This window comes from Pristiophorus japonicus, chromosome 1, assembly GCF_044704955.1.
Source record: "Pristiophorus japonicus isolate sPriJap1 chromosome 1, sPriJap1.hap1, whole genome shotgun sequence".
In the NCBI taxonomy this organism is placed as follows: domain Eukaryota; kingdom Metazoa; phylum Chordata; class Chondrichthyes; family Pristiophoridae; genus Pristiophorus; species Pristiophorus japonicus.
In genome coordinates this window covers 450,887,694-450,907,410 of record NC_091977.1, presented here as the reverse complement: position 1 = coordinate 450,907,410, position 19,717 = coordinate 450,887,694, and the positions used below count along the sequence as shown (strand labels likewise).

Sequence of the window (19,717 nt, the reverse complement as noted above, 5' to 3'; positions counted from 1 at the left end):
TTGATAAATCATCAATTAACCTGCTCTTCCTCCATTCCTTCCCTTGAAAGACCGCTGATGTATTTATTTAATTTGATATAAATGCCTGGCAATGTGTTAGAGATGGTAACACAAAGTTTTGGCCAATATAAGCCATTTAGACCCCAGTCTTAAGATTTGAATTAATCAAACTTTCTTGATTAATGTTTGGCTTTGCAACACACTCTGTATTCTCGATATAAAACGTACTGCTTCAATCTTCTTTTTCCTTATTTTTCCATAAACTACCAGTGGATCCCTTGTAGTGTTGTTCACTGTGTGTCAAAGAAAAGAAAAAAGAAAGACTTATATTTATATAGCACCTTTCACGACCACCAGACATTCCAAAGCGCATTACAGCCAATGAAGTACTTTTTGAAGTGTAGTCACTGTTGTAATGCAGGGAACGCAGCAGCCAAATTGCACACAGCAAGCTCCCACAAACATTGGTGAGTCTATGTGCATCAATCATTAGAAGGCAATGGGTGCAGAAGTAAGCCTTCATCTTTACTATGCATTGTGAAACCCACCTCACAGACTGCAAGACTTGTGAATCTGAAAGACTTCACATAATGTGTAAGATTCATGTTAGAAGGAAAGGAGGCATACATAAATGTGAATGGTACTCACCCTGACAACTGGTAAGGTCGTTGAACTTTTTCGACATTGTGTCCCAGTTCTGGGCATAGTGTCTGCAGCAGAGACCTCCTGTGCTATGTCCCTCCACAGCCTCTTAAATACAGGTGGGTGGTCTGGCTCCCCCAGCAAGCTGGAGTGAGGAACGCCTCCTCTCTATTGCATGGAGTAAGGCCTCACTCGTCTCATTACTGAACCTGGCATGTTGCCTTCCTTTCTGCTCCTCCATCTCTGCAGAAGTGGCTGAAATGGGGCAGTTTATATGCGTATGCGAGCAGGAAGCTGCCACGCCCAGCATTAGCGTTTGCGACCGAGGTAAAAAAATAAAACTGTGCATGCGCAAAATGGCCACCTCCTTTAACGACACAAGTTTCGGCTCAGACGCACAAAGTCCGTTGTATAATGCCTGACTTAACGCCAATGCTCCTCCAATTTATTTTTTCACCGAAACTTGCAGTCGAAGATGCAAACTATTTTCAGGCGCTAACTTTAACACCCCGCCATGACTAATGCCCCGAAATGCAAAATGCCCAAAATCCAGCCCTTAGTATTCTGCTGGATGGGTGCTGCCGGGGAAGTATCTCTTTTCTCTGGTTCTGCTTCATTAATCTGCCTTTCCATACAACCTCTTGCTGCTCCTTTTTCTCCAGAACATCGATCATGTAAAATGCCAATTGTGCAGTCCAGAGATCCCAGCTCAGCAATTCTCTCAAAAAACAATGGGGTAGAAATTCCAACGTCCCGGGCCCAGATCCAGCGCAATGCGCATGTGCTGAAACCCGGCTTTTCTGATCTGTCAAACTGGAGCTTGACAGATCATCCGCAGATCGGGAGCAAGGACATTTGTATGGGCAAGATTGCAGGATTTAGGCATATCTTGCCCAGCAAATGTCCTCAAAAATCTTGTGCCTGAAAAAGCAGGCGCATAGCCTACTTTTACAGGTGCAAGTGTTTAAAAACACACATAAACACAATAAAATAAACACATTGTATTGTTAAAAACTCTGCCCACTAAGGTAAGTTTATTTTCAACCGGAATTTCAAAACTTAAAAAGAAAATCGGAAATATATTGTTTTTTTCTAAGGCATTTATTAACTTTAATTTCAGTTAATTTTAATTATGAGGTCTGTTTTTTATTTTTTATTAGCGTGTGTTTGTTTTTTTTCCCCATTAATAGCATTGAGAACTCATAGAAACGCAAGTGTCAGTGCCATTAATGGGAAAACTGTGAACTACCTACCTGATTGGCTGAGCAGTCAACAGTGACTGCATCTTCAGGGTGGGAACCCTCTGGACGGGAGCATGCTTCACAGCGCGGCAAGAGAAGGCCTCCCCATCGGAATTCTAGACCACCAGGTACTTTCGTAAAAAATCTCCAGTCGGAAGGCGGGAAGTCTCCGACCAGAATTTTCAGGCCCACAATGCTTTCCAAGTGTACCACAACGTGTAAGGAAAGCAGCACATCAGAGTCCCAAGATATGGCCAAATGTCTCCACAAGCAACCTCAGTTGAGCAGTGTCCCTCGAACCAAATACTTCTACCTTGATAAACAAGTCCTGGCAAACTGCACCTTTTAAATAAGGGCATGACTGCAGCCAATGAACCCGAATGCACAGTTTGCTTTGGGACTCACGGGGACTGGGGAAAAAATGCCAGAAACATGGAGCGGGGCCACAGAGCGGTCCTGGACAAAAAATGCCGGGAATATGGAGCAGGGCTTTGGGTCTCACTGAAAAGATAAGTGCCGGAAACATGAACCGGGCCTTTGGATCTCACGGGCTGTGAAAAAAATCAGCAACATCAGTGACAAAAAAGCAAAACACTGTGGATGCTGGAATCTGAAATAAAAACAGAAAATGCTGGAAATCTCAGCAGAGCAGGCAGCATCTGTGTAGAAAAAAGCAGAGTTAACTTTTCGGGTTGATGACCCTTCGTCAGAACTGGGGCGTGTTCAGAAAGAACATATTCTTAAGAAGCACTGAAAGGGGGAGGGGAAGAAAGAACAAAAGGGAATGTCTGTGGTAGGGTAGAAGACAAGAGAGATTAGAGAGACAAAAGGTGTTATATATGTGGACTTGTATTTACTCTGTACAGCCACCAGAGGGCTCATTCACCGAAGTCCCAAGGGATCCCATAATCCCTTGGGAACACAGGTATTTAAGAAGGCTTCACAGGTTGGAGAGGCAATAAAAGACTAAGGTCAACTTTACTTTGAGCTCACAGTGTTCAGTCCGACTCTTTCTCCATACACAACAACTGGCGACGAGATACAGATAGCGAACACAAAGATGCAGAGAACAGTGGGCATCCTGGAGAAATTTTCGGAGGGAGATGATTGGGAAACTTTTGTGGAGCGACTCAACCAATACTTCATGGCCAACGAGCTAGATGGGGAAGAGAGCGCTGCCAAACGTAGAGCGATCCTCCTCACTGTCTGTGGGGCACCAACGTATGGCCTCATGAATAATCTGCTCACTCCAGTGAAACCCACAGAGAAATCGTACGACGATTTGTGCACACTGGTCCGAGAGCATTTGAACCCGAAGGAAAGTGTTCTGATGGCGAGGTATCGGTTCAACACCTACAAACGGTCTGAAGGCCAGGAAGTGGCAAGTTATGTCACCGAGCTGAGACGCCTTGCAGGACATTGCGAATTTGAAGGACATTTGGAGCACATGCTCAGAGACTTTTTCGTACTTGGCATTGGCCATGAAACCATACTTCACAAGCTTTTGACTGTAGAAACCCCAACCTTGAGTAAGGCCATAGCGATAGCCCAGGCGTTCATTGCCACCAGTGACAATACAAAGCAAATCTCTAAGCACACAAGTGCTGCTACAAGTACTGTGAACAAAGTGCTGTTGTTTTCGAATCGTAACATACAGGGCAGGTCACACATACCTGCAGCTGCACGTCCGCAGATGTCTCAGAGTCCACCATCAAGGGTGATGAATGCAAGGCCATGAACACCTTGTTGGCGCTACGGGGATGATCATCATTTCCATTCATGCCGATTCAAAGGGTATGTTTGCAAGGGCTGTGGGACAATGGAACACCTCCGACGAGTGTGCAGGCGAGCTGCTATATCTGTTAAACCTGCAAACCACCACATTGCAGAGGAGGACAGATCTACGGAGGATCACTACAAACCAGAGCCTCAGATAGAGGAGGCAGAGGTACATGGGGTGCACACATTCACCACGAATTGACCCATGATAATGCTAAATGTTGAACTAAATGGACTCCCGGTATCAATGGAGCTGGGCACGGGCGCGAGCCAGTCCATCATGGGCAAAAAGACTTTCGAAAGGTTGTGGTGTAACAAGGCCTCAAGGCCCGTCTTAACTCCAGTTCGCACGAGACTAAGAACTTACACTAAAGAACTGATTCCTGTAATCGGCAATGCTACCGTAAAGGTCTCCTACGATGGAGCGGTGCACAAGCTACCACTTTGGGTGGTACCGGGCGATGGTCCCACGCTGCTCGGCAGGAGCTGGCTGGGAAAGATACGCTGGAACTGGGACAACGTCCAAGCGCTATCGCCCGCTGATGACACTTCGTGTGCACAGGTCTTAAAAACAAATTTCCTTCGCTGATCAAACCAGTCATCGGGAAATTCCAAGGAGCAAAAGTGCAGATCCACCTAATTCCGGGGGCACGACCCATCCATCACAAGGCAAGAGCAGTACCGTACATGATGAGAGAAAGGGTAGAGATCAAGCTAGACCGGCTGCAACGAGCGGGCATCATTTCACCGATCGAGTTCAGCGAGTGGGCCAGTCCTATTGTCTCAGTCCTCAAGGGAGACGGCACCATCAGAATTTGTGGCGATTACAAAGTAACTATCAATTGTTTCTCCCTGCAGGACCAATACCCACTACCAAAAGCTGATGACCACTTTGCTATGCTGGCGGGAGGAAAGACGTTCTCAAAGCTGGATCTGACTTCAGCCTACATGACGCAGAAACTGGAGGAATCATCGAAGGCCCTCATCTGCATCAACATGCACAAAGATCTTTTTGTTTATAACAGATGCCCGTTTGGAAGCCAATCAGCAGCGGCGATATTCCAGAGAAACATGGAGAGTTTACTGAAGTCGGTCCCACACACCGTGGTCTTCCAGAAATACATCTTGGTCACAGGTCGGAACACAGTCGAGCACCTGCAGAACCTGGGGGGGATTCTTAGTCGACTCAACCGCATGGGGCTCAGGTTAAAATGCTCGAAGTGCATTTTCCTGGCGCCTGAATTGGAGTTTCTGGGAAGGAGGATTGCGGCGGATGGCATCAGGCCCACCAACGTGAAGCCGGAGGCAATTGAGAATGCACCGAGGTCACAGAACGTGACTGAGCTGCGGTCATTTCTGGGACTTTTGAATTACTTTGGTAACTTCTTACCGGGTCTCAGCACCCTGCTAGAACCACGACATGTCTTACTATGAAAAGGGGGCGAATGGGTTTGGGGCAAAAGCCAAGAAAATGCCTTTGTAAAAGCAAGAAAATTGTTATGTTCAAACAAATTGCTTATGTTGTATGATCCATGTAAGCGCTTGGCACTAGCATGTCGTCATATGGCACAGGTATGGCAACAAGCTAATGATTTTGGGAAACTGCAATTGGTTGCTTATGCATCCAGCAGCCTGTCTAAGGCCGAGAGAGCTTACAGCATGATTGAAAAAGAAGCATTAGCGTGTGTCTATGGGATAAAGAAAATGCATCAATACCTGTTTGGGCTAAAATTCAAATTGGAAACTGAACATAAGCCACTTATATCCCTGTTTTTCGAGAGTAAAGGGATAAATACCAATGCATTGGCCTGCATCCAGAGATGGACGCTCAAGTTGCCTGCATACAACTACGCCATCCGCCACAGGCCAGGCACAGAAAAATACGCCAATGCTCTCAGTAGGCTGACATTGCCCACCACGGGGGTGGAAATGGCGCAGCCCGCAGATCTCGCCATGGTTATGGAAGCATTTGAGAGTGAGCAATCACCCGTCACTGCCCAGCAGATCAAAACCTGGACAAGCCAGGACCCCTTATTATCTCTAGTCAAAAACTGCATGCTTCACGGGTCCAGTGTCTCAGTGGAAATGCAGGAAGAGGTAAAGCCGTTCCAGCGGCGCAAAGATGAAATGTCTATACAGGCAGACTGCCTTCTGTGGGGCAATCGAGTCGTGGTCCCCAAGAAGGGCAGAGACACCTTCATCAATGATCTCCACAGTACTCACCCAGGCATCGTAATGATGAAAGCGACAGCCAGATCCCACGTGTGGTGGCCCGGTATCGATGCGGACTTAGAGTCCTGCCTTCACAGATGTAATACATGCTCGCAGTTAAGCAATGTACCCAGGGAGGCACCGCTAAGTCTATGGTCTTGGCCCTCCAAACCGTGGTCTAGGGTAGACGTCGACTATGCAGGCCCGTTCTTGGGTAAAATGTTCCTTGTGATTGTCGATGCGTACTTTAAGTGGATTGAATGTAAGATAATGTCGGCTAGCAGGTCCGCTGCCACCACTGAAAGCCTGCGGGCCATGTTTGCCATGCACGGTTTACACGATGTCCTGGTGTGCGACAATGGGCCATGTTTTACCAGTGCTGAGTTCAAAGAATTCATGACCCGTAACGGGATCAAACATGTCACATCTGCCCCGTTTAAACCAGAATCCAATGGTCAGGCAGAGAGTGCAGTGCAAACCATCAAGCACGGCTTGACGAGGGTAACTGAAGGCTCACTGCACACTCGCCTATCCCGAGTCCTGCTTAGCTACCGCACGAGACCACACTCACTAACTGGGATCCCACCTGTTGAACTGCTCATGAAAAGAGCACTTTCGACAAGGCTCTCGTTAGTTCACCCTGATCTACATGAACAGTTTGAGAGCAGGCGGCTTCAACAAAGTGCATACCATGATAGCGCAAATGTGTCAAGCGAGATTGAAGTCAATGATTCTGTATTTGTATTAAATTATGGACAAGATCCTAAGTGGCTTCCCGGCACTGTCATGGCCAAAGAGGGGAGCAGGGAGTTTCGGGTCAAACTTTCAAATGGACTCATTCACCAGAAACACTTGGACCAAATCAAACTCAGATTCACGGACTACCATGAGCAACCCATCTTGGACCCTACCATTTTTTGATTCCACAACACACACACCAGTAGCAACAGAAACCACGGTTGACCACGAAGCAGAACCCATCATCCACAGCAGTCCTGCAGGGCCCAACACACCAGGCAGCCCAGCAAGGCCAGTTGCACAGCAGCCCAGCGAAGACCCAACAAATAATTCAACAACACCAGCTTTCACATTGAGACGATCAACCAGGGCAAGAAGGGCCCCAGATCGACTCACATTGTAAATAGTTACACTATTGACTTTGGGGGGGAATTTTGCTTTATATGTGGACTTGTATTTACTCCGTACAGCCACCAGAGGGCTCATTCCCCGGAGTTCCAAGGGATCCCATAATCCCTTGGGAGCACAGGTATTTAAGAAGGCTTCACAGGTTGGAGAGGCACTCTGGAGACCGGCAATAAAAGACTAAGGTCACACTTTACTTTGAGCTCACAGTATTCAGTCTGACTCTTTCTCCATACACAACAAAAGGGCTGATGGGCCAAATTGAAATGGTAATGTTATATATGAAACATCATCGATATCAGCTTCCAGATAAATGAGCTTCTGCGCAGCTTCTGGTCATTGCATCAACCTCCAGTTCTTTGGCAGCATTCATTCCATTTAAATAATGATAAACTATTTGGGTCTGCACACTCCTAAGGGCCATTTGAATGTAGCTGCCATTGGCAGGGTGGGCACTTATTCAGCGTCCCATGAAACCCAACGGAATTTATGCTTCTCCAGCAGAAACCCAGCATTCATTGGCCCTTTCAGAAATTCCTGGCCTGAAAAAATGTATTTGCCAATTTACATCCTCACTTCATGTCAGGAATTTTGCGGCCTCTGAACCCACGTATGATAAAGTATTATACAATCTTTCATAAAATAGTGAAAATCCTCCCCTTTGTTAAGTTCACTAACGCAGGTTTGACCTGGAATAATATAGTCACTTCCCAATTTGGTGGTACAGCTTCTACAAGTTCATCATTAATGAATTTAACAAAGCATTATCAAGCAAATATTCATCCATTTTCGGAGGGATAGCAATCCTCAGATTGTACCCTCTGTTAGCCCTTTCTATTGGCACTGCGCCACGTTTTACTCACATCTACTTATTTGCGAATATTAGGAAAGGGAGGAAATTATGGGTCTAGATTTTCAAAAACAATTATGGCAACATAAATGATAAGCAGCATAAATCTGCCTGATCTAATTCTAATGAATGCTATATTATAGAAAGCACGTCCACATGGTGCAGAAAAGACTCACCTGAAACTCATTCAACTGCACTAAGCAAATCACTGACAGGATTTATCCATAATTACATTTCAACAAGACTAAATTCATCACACAGCAATGTAGCAACATGAGACTAAAATGTAAGCAGAACAAGTTACAGCTGCTACATTGTTTTAATTTTGAAATCTCTAAGTCCCTTCCATGACGTGGTATATTTTACCAATGTCCTTGAAGTGCTGTTAATTCTCAATAGCTTCGGGAAAATAATCGCTGCATGACAGGTTAACAACAAATCTGAATTCATGGCAATGATAGATTTGGGGATCCAAAAAATGAGCAAATTAACTTAAAAAATATACACTCTGCTGACAGATGTGTTAAATAATTCAGTGTGAGCTGGGAGACAGTGAGGACAGTTATTTTTACAAAGACTATTGAGAGTCTTATTTTTCTAATGCCAGCAATTTTATATACAGAAAAGGACAGGATTGACATAAAGTTAATTTTTGCCACTTGCCTGTTGCAGTGTATTTCCTATTATGAAATCAACATAGTGGCAAATACTTACTGCTCGAGGGCTAAAAAAAATTGAACCAATTATTAGGCGACATATCTCTGACCTTAAGTAAGTTGTCACTCACCCATATTACTGAGAAATAATATGAATCTTCAGTCCTCCCACCCAGCATTAACAGAGTGTAACGCCCTCAGAATAGAGTGTGCAGAACTTACCGCAATCGTGGTGGCTGCTGCCATTTTGCTGGGATCCTCCGAGTAGGGCGCCCAGCTGATTAAAGTAGTTAAATCCCGATCCTATGATGTCAATAAGACCCCATTGCCATTTTCTGGCTGAACTTGTTTATGATATGAATTCAGGTCCAGGACTTAAAGAGTTAATTAACAAAGCCTCTTCTCAGTTGCTCTGAACAAATGAAACGGCTGGGGCCTCCTAGGCAATGAGGGTGCTTGATGTAATTGAAATTGAAATGTGCTTTCAAGGCTTTGGAGTTGCAGAGCAATTACATTCTGGCATTGCAGGTCAGAACTCAGACAAAGGCCTCAAATCTTATAGGGAGGCAGAAACAGTGCGCGGGAGCCCTGTAACTGATGCTGCACCCGACAAGGTCGGTGACATGGAGGCCCTGCTGATCTTAATGGCAGGGTCTCATTTAAACAAACCTTTCTGGTGTCCCACGCAATACCCCGCCAGATTCACTACCTGGCTGGTGGGCGAGAATGAGAATTTAACAGTAGGAGGCCGCAGTTAGTGAGCCGTGGGAACAGCCCCCAGCCATCAGTGGAGGACAACTTTGGTGCACGAGCGGGAAAAGTGGGCACAGCCCTGAGCCTGCTGATCTATGCAGAATTAAGTTTACCAGGCACACTTCAGGAAGAAGGGGGTTGGGGGTTGGGGGAAGGTGGTCTGGCCACAATCGGCAGAAAGGAGGTTGTGGAAGCCCAGGCTGAGGAGACCCAAGGCTTCCTTATGAGACCTGGAGGAGTCTTGCAGTTCCTCCTTGCCCACAAGGAGTTCAGAGACAGGCAAAGATTTAAAGCTTTAAATTCCCTTTCGAGGCCAATGTCTGTCCAGGTGGTCTCAGATAATGAAAGCTCCTTTAAAAAACAACTTCTAGGCAAACATTCACACCTTCAGAATCGTTGCATCCCTCTGGGCTTTGCAGAAGCTAGTTTCAAAGGGTCCCACAGCTGGTGGTTGTAAGGTTTACACATTTCATGATGGTTTAAAAGAAAATCTTTGGGACTGTTAGACTGGAAAAAGGGCGCCAGCCCAGGGCAGGTGGTAACTCATAACTGATTAATGCAATTTCTGCGATCAGAAGCGAGATCCGATTAAACATCGAGATAAAGGGCTTGATACAATCAAGCAGAAGAGCCTATGGATTAATTGGCCAGAGGGGAAAACCAGTTCCATATGGAGACTATAAATCTGCGAAAACCCTTGACAACAAAGGATCCCACGAGGCGTGGATTTTTGTATAACGGGGCACAAAAGATAAGGAGTTATCTTTTGCCCTGTTGATTCCGGATGCAAATTGTGGCCATCCAAAAAGATCCAGACCCATCATCACAGCCATCAAGACTCATCCAGACACATTAACTGAAAAGCAGCCCAGCAGGAGATGTGCGTAATCAAATGGATATAAATGTAAGAGCTAAGAACAACAGCTCAGATTGATGGTTGGCAGACAGGAAGCAGAGAGTCGGGATAAACGGGTCCTTTTCAGAATGGCAGGCAGTGACTAGTGGAGTGCTGCAGCGCTCAGTGCTGGGACCCCAGCTCTTTACTATATACATTAATGATTTAGATGAAGGAATTGAGTGTAGTATCTCAAAGTTTGCAGATAACACTAAACTGGGTGGCAGTGTGAGCTGTGAGGAGGATGCTAGGAGGCTACAGGGTGACTTGGACAGGTTAGGGGAATGGGCAAATGCATGGCAGATGCAATATAATGTGGATAAATGTGAGGTTATCCACTTTGGGGGCAGAAACACGAGAGCAGAATATTATCTGAATGGCGGCAGACTAGGAAAAGGGGAGGTGCAACGAGACCTGGGTGTCATGCTTCATCAGCCATTGAAAGTTAGCATGCAGGTACAGCGGGCGGTGAAGAAGGCAAATGGCATGTTGGCCTTCATAGCTAGGGGATTTGAGTATAGGAGCAGGGAGGTCTCACTGCTGTTGTACAGGGCCTTGGTGAGGCCTCACCTGGAGTATTGTGTTCAGTTTTGGTCTCCTAATCTGAGGAAGGACGTTCTTGCTATTGAAGGAGTGCAGCGAAGGTTCACCAGACTGATTCCCGGGACGGCTGGGCTGACATATGAGGAGAGACTGGATCAACTGGGCCTGTATTCACTGGAGTTTAGAAGGATTAGAGGGGATCTCATAGAAACATATAAGATTCTGACGGGACTGGACAGGTTAGATGCAGGAAGAGTGTTCCCAATGTTGGGGAAGTCCAGAACCAGGGGACACAGTCTTAGGATAAGGGGTAGGCCATTTAGGACTGAGATGAGGAGAAACTTCTTCACTCAGAGAGTTGTTAACATGTGGAATTCCCTGCCGCAGAGAGTTGTTGATGACAGTTCATTGGACATATTCAAGAGGCAGTTAGATATGGCCTTTACGGCTAAAGGGATCAAGGGGTATGGAGAGAAAGCAGGAAAGGGGTACTGAGGGAATGATCAGCCATGATCTTATCGAATGGTGGTGCAGGCTCGAAGGGCCGAACGGCCTACTCTTGCACCTATTTTCTATGCTTCTATGTTTCGAAGATAAGCAGAACAAGAAGGAGGGGACATCGGAGAGGAATAAAGGAGAGGAACAACAGGTCAAAGAAACACCTCAGAACATCAGGTCAAAGGAACAATGACCATGAGCCTACAATCAACAACAGCAGCAAATGGCTGGATGGGTGATTGTATGTCTTCGATCAATTCTCTAAGAAATCTTGTTCTGTAATTTTAGATAGTTTTTGTGTAATAAACTAACAGTTGGGTTTAAGCCTAAACTTTGTGTTATGTGTGAGGAAAATTACTTTAGAAGTTACACTTTCTGTTAAATGTACCCTTTGTAATAAAACAAAATGGAATCTCAGTTCTCCCAGAAGCCCCTGCAGCAGACAGTTTGCTTCTGCATAAACACACTAACCTTGACTAATAGCCAACTAATTTAGAAAAGCAGGGGCCATCTGTGTGAGTGAGGGAATCTTGAATTTACCCTCCCTGTCCTGTTCGAATTATACTCCCCACTAGTAACTGTCACTGTGCTAAACCTTAGAAGTACTAGATAAAGGCTGTATAGATATGTAGAGAATTAAAACAAGGATGTAATGTTAATTGAGTGATAGAAGAACTCCTTATCTGTATTTGCTGACCGCAAGGGCAGAACTGATATACGTGATGGAACCATAATTTCTTTGTTTGTTCTCCTATATAAAGATAATGTGATTTTGTACCTCTGTGGAAGTTTTCGCTGGGCCTTTGACTTAGTGAGACTTTTCCTTGCAGCAAGTAAATCTATTAAAGGGACATCTACCGAGCTGTTTGTGTCAGAGTTTCATATTTTTAGTTAAATTGAGAGTCGAGATGTCGACACTTATTTCTTGGAGGTTCCGCCGAGATCGCTTATCCTCTATTCTGTGAGTAAACGGATGCGGACATAGTGCCTCTTCAGTGAAGGGCTTAACTGTCCAGAATAAGGTGAGCCTTTTGCTCGCAAAGGGTCTCTTTACTGTTGAATCGCATATGTAATCTGTTGTCCACAGTGGAGGTACTGCGATCTACAAAACTCGACATTTAAGAGCTAAAGTTATTTTATAATCATTTCCTTCTCAGCTTGTAGGCAGAAGGGATCTGATCCTGAAAATATTCGATCTGGAAACAGCCCGGGGAGATCTTCATTAGTTTAAGGTAAAAGAGCGCTATCGATCGAAAGAGATGATCCTTGTGGGATAGGATCAGGGTCCTTGTGGGATAGGACCAGAAGTTAAGAGAGTCCTTGTGGGATAGGACTATTAAGGTGATCCTTGTGGGATAGGATCAGGGTCCTTGTGGGATAGGACCATTTTAGATAAGTTAATGACTCAGTCTGTAGTGGCATACAACGCAGACTGAGAATTGACTACATGTTTAGATAGAGTTTAAGGCTATGATTTGTATACCCGCGTGGATGTGGTTTGTCTTAATTGTCCTTGTTATACTGTTGTGTTCAGTACTTTTGTGCGATATTGCAATTAATGAAACGGGAAGAGTCACTAGGGAAAATTGTGATTTGGAAAAACAAAAATTGATTGAGAAAAGAAACAGTAACTGATTGATCAACTACGGTTCGTGTCAACATATCTCAAACACCCAGACTGAACCCGAATTAAGAGGCTTTTTAGGCCACGTAACGGCCAGGAGAAGTGGGTGTAGAGAACTCGTTGACCGAAAGGAGTGTGAGATCAGAAACTGGGAAAAATCTTAATCATCCAGAATGGGTGCCGGAGCAAGCAAAACACCACCAAAGGGCACACCAGCCTATTTTATGCTCCAGAATTGTGGTCAGTCTTCAATTGACCACCAAAAGAATTGGGTAGAATGGACTAAGGGTGAAAACAGACGAGTTCCACCCGATGGTTCATTTAATTTAGAAAGAACAACATGTCTAGAGGAGTCTCATAAACTTTGTTGAATGTAGAGAGACTTTTGTGAATGTCTGTCTTTGAATGAGAGTGCTTGTGTGATTTTGACTGCAGAAATAATTTTTCATGTGTCTGAAAGCCTGTTTGGAAAAATGGTGGAACTGTCTGTTTGTTTTAGCTCCACCCACTTTTTCAAGTGAAGGTTTTTTTTTAACCCTTCGTAGTGTTGTCCTGTTTTTTTTAAGAAAGTGTGAACCTTATTGAAATTACATTTTAAGTTAGAAATGCAGGTGTGGATTTATTTGAATGGTAAGTTACAGAGCTAGGAAATGCACAAAGGATAGGCTTGTTGAGCAAAAGATAAAATACATGGTCTCGGTGGTTTTAAAAAAAAGAGAATTTATTTGACACGTTCACTTACTTGTCGAAAGAAGACATGCAATCATTGATTACATTGGGTTGAAAGACATAAATTTAGTCTAGGAATGAGAAAGAGAACAGGGATGGGAAGTTGTAATGCCTTTTTTTGAAAAAAGCCTGCGTGGGTCTCTCGAGGCTGCAGGTTGGGGAAGTACGCTCCCATTTTCCTTTGTGTAAAACCTTGCCGCGAAAGCTTCTAGCTCAGTAAGAAGATTTTTAAATAAAAGATTGGCAGTACAATATTGGAATTGGAATTTTGAGATATTTCAGGTGATTCTCCTTGATAAACATTTTGGGTGTATTGGAAAAATCTTGGGTTTGAAAGCCTTTTGATAAAACTACACAACTACTGCGTCAGAAGCTATAGCTTAAAAAGGTTGTAATTTATGAGACACTGTATCATAAAATTGATTACAGAGCAAAGGATTGGAGTTTTTGATGTTCAGCTTCTAAAATAGAAGTTGGGCACACAATTATAAAACAAGTACTTTGCATTCTGTGATCTGTGAATCACTATAAGCTTAAATGAGAAGTCCTTGTAACACACCGATTTTTCCGGTTCAAAAGTCCAATAGTGACAAATGGAGGTTTGTCCAAGACCTCCGAGCTGTGAATAAATCTGTATTCCCAACTAGATCGAGTGGCATGCGGACTACCAGGATGTCTTCTTTCTCTGGCAGCAGCTTATTATGCTGTACAACAGGCTCAGACAATAACTCTAAATCATCAGACTATTTTGTATATCCCACACTCTGTCGAGATTTTACTTACTAAATGTGCCACTCAACATCTAACTTCTGCGAGAACCACTAAATATGAAGTTGAACTGTTATCAAATCCGAACCTTATCATATTACCCTAAATCCAGCCACTTTACTCCCCACGGAAGACGACGACGAACTCCATTCATGCGAAATGGTAAACGAATTAGTAACTAAATCACGTATTGACTTAACAGATATACCAATATGTAACCCTGATCTAGTGTACTATGTTGACGGATCAACCTTACGAGATGATAAGGGCCAACCTAAAGCGGCTTATGCATTTGTAACTCAGTTTGATGTTGTCGAATTGGCTTCTCTTCCAGATTCCTTTTCAGCCCAACAAGCCGAACTATTTGCATTAACTTGAGCCTGTATTCTGGCTGAAGGACAAACAGTTAAAATCTACACTGACTCCAGGTATGCCTTTGGGGTAATGCATGACTATGGACAAATCTGGAAAATGCACGGATACCTAACTTCTTCAAGAACCACCATTAAAAATGCAGCACAAGTTGAAAATCTTCTGCGAGCCATTCGATGCCCCTTAAAACTTGCCATTATCAAATGCTAAGCACGTACAGGCCAGTTGAATGAAGTAGCGCTTGGAAATGCCAGAGCTGATAATACAGCTAAGTCAGCAGCTCTGTCAAAAAGGGGGGTGGCAGAATATATTTTGGCAACTTGGTATGCACCAGGTATTTCGGCAATTGCAAAACAAATCTGTGAAAATTGTGTTACCTGTCAGACAATGAATCCGGGTAAGACTGAAAAAGTAGAATCTGCCTCCCACCCAAATCCAATGGAGCCTTTTGTACATTTACAAATGGATTTTATTGAATTACCTATGTGTATGGGATTTAAGTACGTATTAGTTATTATAGATGTGTTCTCTAGATGGATTGAAGCCTTTCCATGTAAAAAGGCCGAGGCCACTACTGTTGCTAAATTTTTGTTAAAAGAAATCGTACCGCGCTTCGGAATTCCCGCAAAGCTTTCTAGTGATAATGGGTCACATTTTACGGGAACTGTTATAAAAGAAATGTATAAAGCATTACAGATCAACCAATGTTTTCATTGCAATTATCATCCACAATCAGCTGGACTTGTTGAAAGATATAATGGAATGCTTAAAAATAAGCTGGCAAAATTATGCAATGACACTGGACTAAAATGGGTAAAACTGCTGCCCTTAGCCTTGATGATAATGCGATCTGCAACTAACAGAACAACAGGCCTGTCACCACATGAGACATCCCCAACTGATGCCTTTTACTGCACCGTTTACTGCAAAACAAATGGACATCCATAAAATGGAAGAAAATATGTTGAATTATTGTATTGCATTAACCAAATGTATTTCCAACTTTCATTCACAGGTAAAAGAAGCCCAAGTCGAACCAGCAGAGGGAAAGTGTCATAATCTGGAGCCTGGGCATTTCATTTACATCAAAATTTTTAAAAGAAAAAGCAGCTTACAACCAAGATTTGAAGGACCATACCAGGTCTTGCTGACAACTAATAATGCAATCAAGATAAAAGACCAACATGGATCCATGTGTCCCATTGCAAAAGAGCACCCGACAAGGAGGAATGACTAAGGAACTGTATGGACTATGGGGACTGATCGTATTGTTGCTGATAATCTTTGACCTATCACTTTTGTTTGTATTAGTTAAGTGCTGCTGCGCCAGGTCAGGAGAAACCACATTACCAACCGAGACCACTGCTGGGGTGATGGTAGCAACAACTACTGAAGGTTCTTGTGTGAAAATAGAACGACTATGCAAGACGAGAATGGATTAAATTATCCTTGTAAAGGGGGGAAATGTGGAAAATTACTTCAGAAGTTACACTTTCTGTTAAATGTACCCTTTGTAATAAAACAAAATGGAATCTCAGTTCTCCCAGAAGCCCCTGCAGCAGACAGTTTGCTTCTGCATAAACACACTAACCTTGACTGATAGCCAACTAATTTAGAAAAGCAGGGGCCATCTGTGTGAGCGAGGGAACCTTGAATTTACCCTCCCTGTCCTGTTAGAATTATACTCCCCACTAGTAACTGTCCATGTGCTAAACCTCAGAAGTACTAGATAAAGGCTGTATAGATATGTAGAGAATTAAAACAAGGATGTAATGTTAATTAAGTGATTGAAGAACTCCTTATCTGTATTTGCTGACCGCAAGGGCAGAATTGATGGAACCATAATTTATTTGTTTGTTCTCCTGTATAAAAATAATGTGATTTTGTACCTCTGTGGAAGTCTTTGCTGAGCCTTTGACGTAGAGAGACTTTTCCTTGCAGCAAGTAAATCTATTAAAGGGACATCTAACGAGCTGTTTGTGTCAGAGTTTCATATTTTTTAGTTAAATTGAGAGTCGAGATTTCGACACGTGGAGTCCTTCCTGTAATTCCCGAGGTCTATGACTCAAAAGTAGAGTGGAAAACGAACATCCTAGATGATGAAAGAAAAGGAGGACAATAACTGGTTTAACTGGCATCTCTACTGCCCTACACTGGACAAGAGAGATGTCAGAAGTCAAACCCATACTTCCTGTAGACACAGTATCCAAAAGTAGAAAATATTCACATTTTCAAGGTCAGTTCTTACTGCTGAGTGAGGCAGGAAGGATAATAATCCCCTTTAAAAGGAAAGCCATTCGAACCTTAAATATTCAGGTTTCATAGAAAATGCCTATCGAAGGAAAGTTTTCTAGCCTGCTTTGGCATTTTTTTATTGATGAAGAGTGACTATTGGACGATTGTAGGAATATACGATAACACCTGCAAAATCACAATATAATGTAACAAAAAAAATCTCACTGTTAAGTCCCCACTCCCCGACCCGTGCTCCCAACCACCCCACCTTTCCCTGCCTGGGCCCTTTCCCCAGTTATCCTATTGTGCATGTCTAGATATTGGCAGAGAAAATAGGCTCCCAATTGTGAGGGACGCAGGTCTGCTGACAGGAAAGTCCAGTGACACTAACCTGAGAGATTATCTAAGGCAGGCTCAACATTTTTAACAATCCCCAATTGCACATTATTACCATCACAAACCTGTCCAAAGCTCCGGGGGGCCGAAATTCAGTAGCGCAAGAAAGCTGGAGTACCTATGATTTTTTTAAATGTTTTTCCGCAGGGATCCATGATGCAGTCGGATGATCGATTTTCAGGACTTTGAAATTTTTGCAAAGTACCAACAGAAATCGGTCATAGTGGGGGCGGGGCATAGACAGAAAGGCAGGCTAAGGGGGCTGAATTTGGGATGGGACTGTGACTGGGAGAAAGGATGGAAAACTTAAAAAACATTTTCACAAAAAAAATTTAAAAAATTCCTAAGACACTTTTACACCTAATCGGCATTTTTAAATAAAAAAAAAAAATAAAGAACCTTTAACTTACCTTTCTTTGCAGAGTACTCACCTACCGCCCTGTTTAAGCAGCTTTATGCCCCGGCGATTTTTTCGGCGGTGCATGTCGGCGATTTGGTCCCGGCGGGCATTTTCAGATTTGGGCGATAACATTGAAAAACAAAAGGGGAAACTTTCGCCGGGCGGAAAAACAGCTGTACCGCCGAGAAAATCACCGAGAACCCGTCGAAAATGAAAGGAAAGTTTAGTCCAGAGAGTGTCATGTATGAGAAAAAGATGAGAGGGTAATTTTAACTTTTATTGCCTGGTGATAGTGAATTGGCAGCTCCTTTACATCTCAACCCATTTTCTTTTCCACAATGAAATTAAAATCAAAGGGTTTCTATAACAGGCAGCCAATCCACAATGCCAGTTTTACACATGGGGGTCAGTTGAAAATCTACCCCACTGAATTGGGGAGATGAGATAACATGCAGTGTAACCAACTAACAACAAGTACTAAAAACAGAAAATGCTGGATATACTCAGCAGGTCAGGCAGCATCTGTGGGGAGAGAAACAGAGTTAACATTTCAGGTCGCTGACCTTTCGTCAGAACTGGAAAAAGTTAGAATCAGGAATCGGGTTGAGCGAAACAAAAGGGAGTTGTGGAGAAAGAAGAGTAAATAGAAATTGACCAAAACAATGCAAGGCTGAGATCGAAACAGAACCTGAGGAATTAAAGCAGCAGGGCAGGGAGGAAAAAGAAATAGAGACTGTCAAAAAAAAGTTAGAGAGGAACAAAGGGCAAATGTGATGGGGAGACAGAGGCTGAAATGAGCAATTAAAGAAATAGAGGATAAGAAGAAGAAATAATGAGAGAATTAGAGAGAGAATGGAGGAACAAAGACGAGCAGAGAGGGAGAGAAATGAAGATAAACAAAGAAATGTTATTTACTTTTAACACACTGGTACGTATGTTTTCAATAAGAATTCTCTTTAGCGCTTTCAAGGATTTCTCAGTGCACTTTCTTGGAGTTCAGATGCATTACAGCTAATGCACATTTGAGCATCTAATCATGATAATGGTATAGAATTACCCATTAATCCCCCCCCTCCCCATGAGCATGTACTATAAATAATGCTAAATTCATCAATCCATCAGTGGAGTGTGTAAATTGTAATACCCATGAAGGGAATGAGAGAAAGAAAGGCCCACTTTCCTGATGATGCTCTTCAGGCAATTTTGGACACTTGAGGCAGTAGAGAATAACTCTCTAGCACCAAAAATATAAATAAAAATATGAAATAACTAGACAACCAGCCTTATCCCGAATTCACAAAATAATGAGACAAATCACGTGCATTAACAATATTGTAATCAAATCAGGTCAAATTATTGAATAGTAATGAGAAAAATAAAAATGAACCTATTTAAATATAGGGGAGGAAGTAATTGGGAATATGCTTTTCACTTAATACAGTTCTAGATCCAGTTCGCAAAAATATCCAAACTTTCAAATCCAAATATTTGCCTAAAATTTCTTACAACAGTGAGATCAGAATACACTACAGTGAGAATTTCAGTGAACCAGGGGCCAATGACGAATTCTTTATCATAATAGAAAGAGAAATAACTTTCATCGATGAAACTGGCAATGAGGCAAACTGGTGAGATGGGCAGACACATAGCAGTTGAAATTTAATGAAGAGAAGTATAAAGTGATTCATTTTGGGACGATGACCGAGGAGAGGTAATATAAAGTAAATGGTATAGTTTTAAAGCTGGTGCAGGAACAGAGAGACCTTGGTGTGTATGTACACAAATCTTTGAAGGTGGAAGGACAAGTTGAGAAGGCTGTTAAAAAGGCATTTTTTTAATTCGTTCATGGGAGTTGGGCGTCAGTGGTAAGGCCAGCATTTATTGCCCATCCCTAATTGCACTTCAGATGGTGGTGGTGAGCCGCCTTGAACCGCTGCAGTCCGTGTGGTGAAGGTACTCCCGCAGTGCTGTTAGGGCGGGAG

General features: G+C 43.3%; 1 long non-coding RNA gene across 1 annotated transcript in view; it reads left to right on the top strand.

Annotated features, from left to right (window-relative positions):
• Positions 1-16,662, top strand: part of LOC139260049 (uncharacterized) — a 97,843-nt gene extending 81,181 nt beyond the window's left edge. The window contains exon 3 of the long non-coding RNA XR_011592708.1: positions 15,720-16,662. This is a non-coding gene — a long non-coding RNA (uncharacterized lncRNA). The remainder of the gene's footprint in view (positions 1-15,719) is intronic.
• Positions 16,663-19,717: the final 3,055 nt, after the last annotated feature.